Raw genomic sequence first — 12,285 nt, 5'->3', positions numbered from 1 at the left:
AAGTCCGACTCACGCTTTACTGCACATTTCTAATAGGTTTTCCCTGTGATCTATAGGTAAAGACCTAGTTTATGTATTTTTTTCAAAATTTTAGACCCAGTAGTTTCGGAGATAAAGGGGGGGGGGGGGGTGTAATTTTATGTATATTTTCTTAAATTACTTCTAAACTATTTATCTTAAAATTATAAAAAAAATATATATTTGAGATTCTCACAATGAGCTCTTTCATTTGATATATAACACGATATAGTTTACAAGACTTTGTTTTTTAATTGTCTCACAAAAGTGCCCCCTATGTTTAAAATTAATTTATTTACGTTACATGTCCGTCTTCGGGTCGCAGACTTACATATGTGTACCAAATTTCAACTTAATTGGTTCAGTAGTTTCGGAGAAAATAGGCTGTGACAGACGGACAGCCAGACACACGAGTGATCCTATAAGGGTTCCGTTTTTTCCTCGTGAGGTACGGAACCCTAAAAACGGATGATCACGCGCTTCCTATAAATAAGTCTAGGCCAGCCTGGGCTGGATACTTTATTGCTAATTGAGGGCGAAAAGGGTCGGCCGATATTTATTCTCGTTATAAGAGTTATCTTAGTACTAACTTACTAATCGTTTTTCTTTTTAACTTGATAACTCCCGTGAGAGGCTCGCGTAATTGGTTCTGTGAAGCTTTTCAAAGTTTAATGTTTTTTAGTACCGAACGCTCAATCATATATATAAAATTTACGTCAGGAATTTAGGAACGGATTTTTTATGATACATACAACAAGGTTAGATAGGCACCTACTTAAGAGCCACTTGCACCATCCCACTAGCACGGGGTTAGGCGGTTTTAACCGTTAACCCAGTGTCAAATTGTACTGGTAACCATCGTAACTCCAGGTTTAACTGGTTAACCCTGGGATAGAGGAATGGTACAAGTGGCCCTAAAGGTATTTAATTTCATTCCAATTTCTATAGTAATGTAAAAAAATAAAATTGACTGGTCCACATAAGATGCACTATGAATTCTAAATTCGACCCTATTGCGAAGGCACTCCTAAAGGTAAATAAATAATACGTAGTATATTTGCCCGAAAACGCGCTGACGCACAATCCACCTGATGATGCCGACATGGCTCCCTGCTTCAGCTGCCATAAATGCGGTCGCAAATGCCCGTCCCGCATTGGCTTATACAGCCACGAGAGACGTTGTTCCTCGCTTACAGACGCTGCATAAATCATCGGTCAAGATGTTAAAGGCCTGAATGATAGTATACTACATAGTCCATACTATCTTGCGTTCTTATGTTGGTATCTTATAAGCTCTTGGCGTGGCCTAAGACTTATAAATTGTGTGCTGAACTTTACTTATTATATAACAAACGCATCTTTGTATAGAGATTATCAATCTATATTATTATTACCGTATTAATACCCCAATTTAAACGCGTGATTCATACATTCTTTTGCCCGTACCGCCCAGTTAATAAGATTGAAACGCACGTCCAATTCACGTAACACATCGTTATTTGTGTCATGTGATCTAATGTCGAATTAGGTCCCGGGTCAATGAACTCTCCAGGCGGTTCATACTTCATGAGATTTCCCCGATGGGTTTAATGGGCGGCTAAGGCGGTTAAGTTTGTAATAGCGGCATGAATGAGACCACTAAAGACGGTCTAAGGATGGGTATAGACTATAGATAGGTAGATGTAGACGAAGATATTAGTTTATTTAGAGTCGTGATTGCGTTGTTTTTCGATGTGTGAGGGTTTATAGATAATTATTCAATTCAAATCTTGTATAAAATACAATAATGCGTCATTATTAGTCATTATCATTAAACTCATTAAAAATGAAAAGGATACCAAAAAGAACTTATAAAATAGATATGATGACATATTATCTTAAGTAATGATTAGAAGAAGAAGAAAATAAATTTATCCCAACAACAACATAAATGTGAAATGAGATCGTGTAATATTACACACGGTTGCTGCGTCGCCAGTTCCTTTTTCTTTGAACTTGGCTGGACACGCTACCGCGTGTCTAGAAAGTCTAGATTCAGGAAGCTTACAGTATTGTTTAAATGAGAAAAAATGAGTTTAGGTCAAAATCGCCAAAAAAAAAAAATTAATACTTCTATAAGTATAAAACATAAACGTCACTGAAAAGGTCTCCCCTCAGGCTCAGCTTGATGTCAAGTTACCTTTCAGTTATCTTGACGCGGGTCTTCCGTGGAGACCTGTATTTTTGATTTGATTACTTATCCCTTTAGTTTCATATGTACTTATGCTTCATGTGTATAAGAACCCTTCTTTAATGGAAAGCCACATATAACTATATTTTTTTTTATTAGTTAACTACGCTACCCGTATTTAACAAACTGTAGACAACGTATTTGTGTATGGCATCCTCAATATGGCTACGCAATAGATCAACGCACTTTTGGAGGGCGGCATACGCATCATGTTGCTTTCATAAATATTAATCAGATGTGTGTCATTACACTACATCAATACAGACACACCGTTATTCCACAATGACCTGATAAAAAACATTGGAAGATTCAATTGTTTCAATATTACTATACAGATGTATAGTGCATAATTATTTTATATTTCAGTCAGCGGTACTAAAAGTACTGAGGTTGACTGAAGTAGCATGACAAATACGAACGTTTCCGAGAAAATACGATGGAAAACAATTATGCACTACATCTGTACCTAGATGTAATACAGATAGGTAGTAGTAGTAGGTACCCTTTATTGCAAATTTAAAGAATACAGCTTATTCAGTTATTTCATATTGTATGTATAAGTAGCTCCTTATTTTTTAGGGAGAAGACTCATTCTTATTTTTTTTACCTATACTGTAAAGAGGGCTTAAAATATAAACGTAATTAGTCTCTCGGTGGGGGGTAGACGTAAACATTAATTAGGATATCTCATTATGGAGCATTATCTTAAGTATAACCCTTCGGGTGGCAGCACCTCCGGTTCAACGGTAGGAGAAATGGCGCGGCCATTTTTATAAATATGCCTCTGCGTGGCAGAGGCCGCGAGAAGGTTCGGTCATAACAAGCCCGTAATTGGCAGAGACCGTCTCGCGGCATCTGTGCGACGCTGCATTTCGCGCCTAAAATAAAACCGTTAAAACTATGCCTTGCTTGCTCACTTTTGCAAGATGCATTCGTCAATAAACAAGGATGGTATTGCCTAACGGTCGAATTCCCGCGTTAAACAAAGTTTGTTAGAAATGACGTGATGTTCCTGCCCCACCTCGCCCATTACGCGCCGACCGTCGTCGAGCCGCGAACATTCAAACGGAATACGCACTGATAAAAAGTGAAATAAACTGTGTGAATCGTGTTAAATGTATTGTTTTGTCATAAAGACTGCTTTTTCTACAATCAATTGTTTTATTTCGTAATTATACGTATTTTTACATGAAAGTAGAAAAAAAAGGTAATATGAGTTTAGAACAAGTCTAGCATAATTCACATAAATAGAATAGAATTCATTGGTATACAATCAAATAACCCATTTTATGCTGAATTCAGTGATATATAGTTTATATATATCATTCATACATTTTTTTTGGGAAACGGGCATATTTCTAACACGCGCCAAATTCGCGATGATCACCCGTTGAGGCCCCGCCACTTGACGTATATTTTCCAAAATGGCTGCGCCACTCAACCGGCTTGTTATGTCTGTCCGTCTCGCGGCCACCGCCACTTACCGTAGAGACCTCGAGGAGGACAATGCCACAAGGGATAAAAGTATCGTGAAACCTAAAAACTTATCAGCTGATTATAAACATATAATAGCCAAAAAATAAAATTATTAAAAAAAATAAAAGCCAGAAATACCTAAGAAGGTCTCATTGTTATCATGACTATTCATGACATAAAAATTTGACACTTTAAGGGCGAAATATTTCCAACAGGGATTTTAACTTTTCATACAAACAAATGATAATGAATTACGATTATTACATAAAGTTTGCCGCAACCCGGCCCTTCAAATGCATGAAATTGTATGAAGGTCTAGCCCTAAAGTTTAAATAGAACGAAATATAGATTTTTTCTAACCCTGCACGACCTCCTTGACATTCTATTGACACTAAACTGCCTTTACCCGACAATTCCATATTTAGGCAAGCCAAAATTACGACGTAAAACGTGCGAGCGTGAATACTTTGCAAAGTAGTTTGAATGTGGAATAAATTTTGCAAACACTGACACCTTATTTTTTTTATAAATCGGCCTGGGCCTGTACTTTCTTGTTCGTGTTGAATTTGATTTTATCTAATAATGCGCGTTGTTAATATAGAGTCTATTCGGAAAGAGAAGAGTCGTGAAATGTATTGGGCCCCATACATTCCACGACTCTCCCCCTTTCCGCACAGGCCCCAGACTCTACTTAACTATCCTCCATTGTCCTCCAGTTGTCTATCAAAACTCATTACTTTTGTCAATGAATTCTACAAGTGACATTACATATATACTGTAGACTTGTAGAGCTTAAGAAAATTCTGAAGGGACCACGCCAAAATCGCGAACTAAGCGGGAAAACTTATTAACCGTCAAAATATGGATGATAAAAAGTTGCAGGGGCCGGTGTAAAAATGTGTATTACGCGGAATATAGTAAATTAAAAATCAATCGTGATTGTATAAAGCGGCTTTTACTGTATTTGTTTTTCTCTCATATTATCTAGCTTACGTGTGTGAAAGAGAGCAATTATCAACCAAGGCAATGGTTCTTAATCAGTGGTCTGCAGGCTGTTGGTACCTGAATACACCTGTACGGTTACCATCAGTTTGTCACTGACATAAACGCCGTCGAGAACGTAATTTACTTTCTATACATCCCGTTTGCACTAATATGCGAGTGCGAGCGAGATGTATAGAAAGTAAATAACGTTCTCGACGGCGTTTATGTCAGTGACAAACTGATGGTAACCGTACTGATGTGGTCCGCGAATTTATAAACCGAACGACCGTTTATTGAATGCATTTGTCATGGGGATAAACTTCCAAATATGTATTTGGTAGTCAACGGCAAAAAAAAAAATTTAGTCCAGTGGTCCATTATCATTGAAAAGTTAAGAACTATTGAACTAAAGGGATTGTCGTGGCCTTACAATACATTTTACGAGGTCGACACGAACTTACGAGCACTTGTTAAGTAACACTTCCCATACGTCTCTCGATAAATTTAAAAATATTTCGTGCTGTACTAATTAATATTTATGGGCAGTGAGTTCCTCTAATTGAAGCCAACGTTTTGTTCCGTGACTATAATATAGTCAGATGGTCTCGTTATGTTGATTAGTTGCTTACGTCACACATACTTTTTATCTTTTATTTATTTGAGTTTTGCTCTTGTATTCTGTACCACCAGATTTTGTCGTCGTATTGGGAAATGTATGTCTTGTGGAAAAACTTTTATGAGAGAAAACGCTTTAATATGAAATAACAAAGTTGAAGTATACAATTTCATAGAAAATTGGTTTTTATGCTAAATGATCCTTGAAGATATAAAGTAAAGATGTCTATAGTAGAGATAGCAGATATTTATAATCCAAACGATTTCAATAAAATTTTGTAGGCTAAGCAAAAAGAAAACTTAAGTACGTAGATTATTTTACACAACGGCTTTGAGTTTGTCAAAAAGTTATTGTACCAACGTAACATTATGTTCTCTTACAAGCAGTTTAACATCCTTATAACAAAATAATAAGTCTAGTCTGAAGTACCAAATTAATCTTTTACGGTTTGCTCACTCTGAGACGTGAAATATTAAATCCGCAACAAGATTAATAAAAATCCACAATAACAAAGGAAAACGCAATTTGAAAGCTAGTCAAATGCTACAAGATTAAAAATACCCGCGTTACAATCAACTGCCTAAGCCCGGTCTGTTTTTTTACTGCCTTAACATGCCTCGGCGTAATAAAGGCGTCAACTTGTCTAAAACCGACAGAATTTTTATTAAGGGTCCAAATTCGGAGTGAATAACGTAATCTGAAACATAATTTGTAGCCTTTTTTGCATACACCTACGAATGTGAATAATTTTCATTGCTTTTATGTACAATTTTGCATCTGACGTAGTTATATGAGTAGGTAATTTATGTCTTATGCCTATAACTAATTCGGATGAAAGAAGCGCCTGGCGTCCGTTGGCTCGTTGGGTGGATGACATTCGGAAAATCGCAAGGCACTTTTGGATGAGACTAGCCCACCAGGACCGGGATAAGTGGCGTACAGGAAGAGGCCTATGCTCAGCAGTGGGCGACTGAAGGCTAGAATGACGATGATGAACAAATTTGCAGTATCATAAACGTGACAAAGCAACTGTTACTTTCTAAAGCCGCTGGATAAAATGTGATGTGACAGACGCTATCATTATCACCCTATCACGTGGATAATTTATCCATCCATCGTATCCATATATGTGTTAAACATAGAAATCCGCTTGTGAACCATAAAGACCTTACACCCAGTGACGTCAGTTACCTACACCAAAACTACCCTGGTAATCTTTTTTCTTTCTAATCTTTAGAGACTTGCAATGCTGCATAGATCTGAAAAGAATCTATTCTAAATCTTTTAAACAATAAACCTAGATTGAATGCGAAAACTTCCGTCTTATTCAGGTTTAGAAGGGGACGCCGATAGCCTTGAGATAACAGCGTCTGAAACATGACGGAAACTCACTTCCTAAGGGAAATCCAAGCCTCTACTGAAGTACTGTTAATTACTTGTAATTTTCATTATATCATCCTTTGTTTTCCCTGTCATTTAATTTTGACGCGAAATTATGAATATTGTTTGTGTTTTGACGAATAACGGAGTTATGATTACTAGGTAGGTAAATTGGGCCATAACTAGACAGACTTAGGCTGTATGGTGCCTTCCTTCTATATACCTATCTATTCTATATTATAAGTTTTGTTTTCTAGTGTTTTGGACCAAAATTATCAAAATGACTGAGTACGTTTGTAAGTCTCTCTGTCTGTCTGTCTGAGTACATTAGTAAGTTTTTCCCATTAACCTGATATTATTTTTTTTAACCACGTCAGAGTTACCTCATCGGGTAACAATATGTTTTACTATATTTACGTTTTCCTGTATTACATTCACATTTGTCTGGCATTTGCAAGTCAATTTGCCGAAGCCTAATGATGCGATCATGAGATTTGGCACGCATCCCTATCTCTAGTATCACTGCATAGTAATATTAGTAATGGCCAAAATATACACTTACATTATTTGAAATGGAGCAGAAATTTTGTCCGGGGACTTGACAAATCTCATGGATTAGTCCTAAGCTTGTACCCATTTCATTAAGGGGTTTAAAATTGTGCACAGGATTAGGACAATCGCCTTAATATAAGATGTGTGCTGGCCAATTTATGAACCTTTCGATTTGATTTTCTATATTGAGAATAACCATGTTGCATTGTTTAGTAGTAGTAGATTGGTACATAATATCTGTTCGTTAGAAAATCAATTTAAGAATTAGGTATACATATTTCACAAAGCTGAAGAGTACAAAAGATTGCCGAAGTGCGTAGTCTTATACTTCTGTTCAATGATGTAACTAAATATACCACGTATATTTATTGACTATAAGGGGCCTCGGGTCTTGTTAGCTTGATTAGTTTGTGAGTCAGGCATTGGACAGATAAAAAAGCAATAAGGCCCTATGCGTAGGCACGCTTTTTCAATATGGCCATTATTATTGGGTTGAGAGTTTTAGATGATCGTTGCTAAGCTCGATTTATGAGTGCAACTGCGATGTTTAAAATGTTTCGTTTCTTTGGAAATTTGATTTGAAGACATTTTGAAACAACAATCTACTCAGTAAGTAGGTAACGCTAGTAACTACAGGGAGGGAGATAGTGGTAATTGAATTGTACAATTTGTACATGCATCAACATCGTTGACACAATTATATGACAATTTGTAAAAAAATATAGCAATGACGCACGGTTTACAATTGGTTGCTTTTAATACATACCCAAGAGATAAAGCCAAAAATAAAGAATTATTGATTTAGTAGCGTTAGCAATAAAACTGTTATGAAGCTTTTACTTTTAAATGCATCGTTGCCGTTGTTTTCCTCGGAACTCGAAGCGTACCATCTTTTGCATTTTTTATTCACCGACTTTTCCTTTTCACGTAACGTATAAACTTGCCTCGCCTTCTACGAATACGTGGTAAAATGTAAATGTTGGGGTCTCACATGGGTGAGGCAAACGAGAATTTTATTAGCACCCAATGCAACACACATTGGCACCTATCTGTTACAGGATGTATGCTATTGTCTTGACATAGCCGCACCCATTTTTTGAAGAGGCCATTTAAGTTATGATAGTTTCGTAAAGCAGATTATTAACGTTTTGAAAATTGTTAATCCAAACGTATGGTGCTGATATTGATCGCTCTTATTGAACGATTTACTTATGTATTAAAATTTACAAAAGCCAATTCTGTTTACCTTTTTGCATCAGGATCAAACATCTTTAACGATATACAGTAAAGATGTTCATCACAAATCTACATACGTGCTAGGCACAGGCCTCCTCTCATCATTGTGATGAGATTCGGCTATAGATGCCTCATACAATTTTTTACATATACATATTTTTTTCTAAAATAGGAGAGGCACCGCAAAAAGCTTATTACCAACCGGCAGAGATCGTAACTATGTATATCGTATTGCATATAGTTAGTAACCGGTCCGATGAGTCAGTCCGGTCAAGTTCGCGTCCTTAGGCGTGGGAGTACGGCTGCGGGGGTACGTCTAGCTTTCTAATGAGCTAGGTTTTAGGTCTTTTAGGGCTTAGGTCACGTCCACGAGTGCTTGGCAGCTTTCGTCAGGACTTAACGTCGGTTTGAAATTGAATAGTACTTTAGGATACATTTCAATGGATGTCTTCTTTAGTATTAGTAACATTTTGCTTGTTTAATACTTGGACGCCTTTATCTCATTATTCAAGTTTTGCTACTGTTTCAGTTCTGTCAGTTTGTTGATATGGGTTAAGCGTGACTTAGCTTTAATGTCGTATAGTTTAGATTATGGATTGCAACGTAATTCCAACGCGTTTGGAGAATCGCGATAGAACACTAAAACCGAAACCATCTGCAATGTTAGCTTTATATTTCTATATTTATAACAAGGTATATTAGAAAACGTTACTGAAATTGCAGTATCTTCGATTTTTCTAAAGCTTTATAGGCTAAACACAAATTGTGTTCTTTGAACATTTTAAGCTTCGCTATCGGCTTGGTAGAAATTATTGAGGATCGATGTATGTCAGGGATCAGGGACAAAATTAAGAAACTATGTTTTACATGAATTCTTAAACTACTAAAGACGTAAGATGTAACACGTGTTAAGTTCTCATTTACATGCAGGTTAAAACCAATTACAAGTTTACACCACCGCTCACCCTTGTAATATAACGCCGCATACATTGAAGTTACACCTAACTATTTTAACGAGCTCACCATATCCTTCAAACTCTGCCAGAGCAAGCTAGTTTAAATTTACACGCTTATCCAAGTTTTCCAACACCCACGATATTTCCTTAGCGATTATGTCTTGTCTGCGTTTTCTAGTGCACCTATAATTATTCCTCTTACGCAAAATGCAGCGTTTTATGTAATGCTTTTTGCGGTCACACTCTCTGAGATATCGTATGCGTGTTGTATCCGTTTATTTATGCGGACATAATTGGTTGCAAATTGTAAAATGATTCCAAATCTGGAGCAGTTTTTAACTCCGTAACGTGAGTATGTGTAAAGTAGAATTGCGAAATGGTTTAAAGTAAATGCAAACACGACAAGGACTGTGGTTTACTGATGGCTTATAGATTAACCCATATAGAATGACATACAAAATCCATTTGATTCGCAAATTTTAAAGGTTTCAAGAAGATTTATCGAAGTACCACCCATACTGTTTGATAACAGTTCCTTTGAAAGACAAACTTGACTAGTTAACATATAAATATAACGGAATCAAAGCAGCTCTTACAGAAATCCGATTCCATTTTAGATTTAGAATATGAACATTATTTCCATTTGAGGCGTGAAGCGGAACGGGTGATACTAAAATAACAAACACTATTTCGATAACGGGGTTCCACTCTGCAGTGGAATGTGATTTTATTTTATTTCCCTATTTATAAAATACAAGCATCTCTTTCGGAAAAAAAGCCGCTTTGTCAACGAGGAGCGTGGACCGAATGGATTTGAATTGAATTTCACTCATTCGAGGCTTTTAGAAAGCTTGATTGTCAGAAAAGTCAATTAGAACATGGCACGTGTAACCCTCAATGGAGGTATATTTTAATTAGGCACTCAACGTTTCCCGCTATTCTCTTCACTCCAGAATTAGGATCGCTTTTTCACTAAGCTTAGACAATAGCGATTAGACTTATCTTTTTATTGTAAAGAGGTCCAATTGTGTTTTAATTTCAGTTTCAATTGCGTTGTAGTCGATTTTTTTTCACACCATACACCTGAAAATTATTAGAAAAACTTCGACAGCAGGCAGTGAATTTTTTACTCAATTTCTATTTAATAAATCAAATAGAACTAAAAAAAGTAGGTGACTTAACCGTTTACGTTACTTGTACTGTTTGCATATAAATTCCATAGTGGCTGATCGTTTTGACAATGCGAAAAAAGAAACTTTACTATTCTGGAAAACACCCTTTTCAAAATGTGGCTTTGGCTACGATACGACTGTTTCCTTGCAACGAAATGCTCGTGTTGCGAAGAGTTTTAGTGCAGAAGACGGGGTATTTGCTCTCGGGATTGGAAAGCAAAGTACCTTTTAAATTGAAGTAGCCCCGGGGGAAATGCAGAGGAAAATTATTTTCTTCAAATCAAATTAAAGTCTTCAAAGAATAATGAACACAAAGTAGTTGTAGGCGGAAACGTGACATGGCATAGGTAAAACTTCCCAACTGTAGTCCAATACTGCAACAAAACACCACAAGTTCAAAAGAAAATTAAGTATTAATACCAATGCTCCTTTTGGTTTACTCCGAGTTTTTTCTTCCATTTATAAACATATCTTGCCTTAGACCTCAAAAAATACAGTAAAAGTCACACCTGAACGAAGAAATTACAGTTAATTTTGGACCATAGTTGGAAGCTTTGGACTATAGTTGGGAGGTTTTACGGTAATTAAATTGTTCGTGTATGTGTTCTGTACCTATTTACTTCTTTAGGGCAGTCAGTTGAAAATATTTCGGCGTAACTATGGGAACGTGACACAATTCACTAAATTTTACGTCATCGGCTAATTACTCCTCATATCGCTAGTAAAACTGACGTTCTGTCAATATGTAGACAATCCTAACCTTCGCGGGGTGAGGTAATTTTGGGGGCGGGGTTGAGTGTGTCCGTTCTGTATGAAATATTATTTATATTACTTATTTTGTGGGTATTGTGGGTATAGATTACGTTATATGGTGTACCTCAAGGTAATGCCATAGGACCAACACTTAAAATTCTAGGGATTAAAAATGGCTAAATAAGAATGTAAACAAACAACTTCAATGGTCTAAAAAGGAAAGGAACTGACATAAGATATTGTGGTAATCTTATGAACGAGCTCTGAAAGCAGTTTGTCTCGATAGCAGAGCTGTAAACGCAAAACGCACTTATGAGCACTAAGTCTAACGCGGCTATCAGACTGATGCGGATCCGCACGCCGCTTCTGTGTGTGAGCGAGACAACGCTATGCAATTATATGGGGCATTTATGAAAAGGGACCTTATTGTCGATGGCGCTTACGCCACACAGCGTCTCGCGACATTGAATTTATATCGGAGCATCGCTAATAATGGCGTAAGCGCCGTCGACAATAAGGTCCCTTTTAATAGATAACGTCACATTAGACGTGTGCGCCGCGCCGGCGCGCCGCCGCCGCCGGGCTTTTTTGCCACGCCGCCGCCGCCGATAAACGATCGGCGTGAAATCGGCGTGACCTTGAGTGTTCTTAATCAGCTATTTTAATTTGATATTTGGATTACAATTTGGATTTTTCTGTATTATATATGTTACAGTTGTCAAATATATATCAATTATTTATTAAATGAAACAGAATAAGCCAGTTGCACAAAGTATTTAACACACCGATTAAAGTAACTGAGTAATCCTTAGTGTTCAGCGTCAAAAAGGATGAGGGAGAATTATATGCAGTATTTTATTCCCTGTAAATTGTGTATTCACATTCAACTATTAATTAGAAATTGTATGCCTT

This window comes from Cydia splendana, chromosome 23 (assembly GCF_910591565.1).
Source record: "Cydia splendana chromosome 23, ilCydSple1.2, whole genome shotgun sequence".
NCBI classification, from domain to species: Eukaryota; Metazoa; Arthropoda; class Insecta; order Lepidoptera; family Tortricidae; genus Cydia; species Cydia splendana.
Note: the sequence above shows the minus strand (reverse complement) of the source record.